Genomic DNA, 1,080 nt, shown 5'->3' on the forward strand with positions numbered 1-1,080 from the left:
GTTCTCACGGAAAAAATTCTGAGCCTTTGTTGATCACCAATACCACATATCACTCACTGTTACTTAAACAAACGCAGCAGCTAAATAAGGACTTTCATACCTGAGCAGCAGATGTGACTTACTGAGAATAATGGTCTGTTTTTTTATGAGGAGCTAACAAGATTCATGTTGTTTTGCTTGCAAATTAAAGCCTTTCAGAAGCATGGTACTTTGTCACGTGTCATGACACAGTAGCGGTTAGCTTTTTTAGTAGCACCTTTCATCATCCCAAAGCACTTCCAAAACGTTAAATATTAACCAACAGTGGCAGTGGGAATACAATTAGAGATATTTTCCATAGACTGACATTTTTTCTTGCCCAATTTTTCAGTGATCAGCTTAAAAAGTTGGAAGTAGTTATTGATTTTATTGAGAGAAGATATAGCAAGTCTTTGCATTGCAATTATTTCGTTGCATACTCTAGGTTAATAAGCAAAGCCGTGTTTGTGCCAAGTCCATTATATCAGTTACTTAAGTTACACCAATTTTAAACGTCTATGGACAGAGTAAGTGAAAACTGATGGAGCTGAGTTTTTCTGAAAATAGTGAGAACAGGTCAGCAAAGGCAGGAGACAGAAAACCATGCCCCACACCATCAATCAAACGGGATGCTTATGACAGACCCATCTGAACCTGTGCTGTACCTGACATTCATCCAACCTACTTGTAAAGGCATCCAATGGTAAGTCCATTGCCTCAAAAAGATGGTGTCTTTCTGAAGATAAAGGGTCCCCGTTGAGTCAGCACTGTTTTCTCATTTATTCCCAGCTGCAGCTCAAATTTAAGCTCTTAGAAACTTTGTCAGTCACCCCAAATTGGGGCCCTGCCAACGCAGCAGTTCCATGGTGGTAGGGCTTAACATTTACTGTCCCCATCCTTCCCCTGTCTCACACCACCACTCTACTTTAAGAAACACTGGATCTGACCTAAAGCTTTTTTCATCTATCCTGAGAGACTTGCCTTGCTCTCGGATAGCTTCCACAAGGGGGAGTTTTTTGGATTACGGCGTACGCCTTTGGTACGGCGGGTGAGCCGGCGGGG

The sequence above is a fragment of the Fulmarus glacialis genome, unplaced genomic scaffold (genome assembly GCF_000690835.1).
Source record: "Fulmarus glacialis isolate BGI_N327 unplaced genomic scaffold, ASM69083v1 scaffold24000, whole genome shotgun sequence".
Classification (NCBI taxonomy): Eukaryota; Metazoa; Chordata; class Aves; order Procellariiformes; family Procellariidae; genus Fulmarus; species Fulmarus glacialis.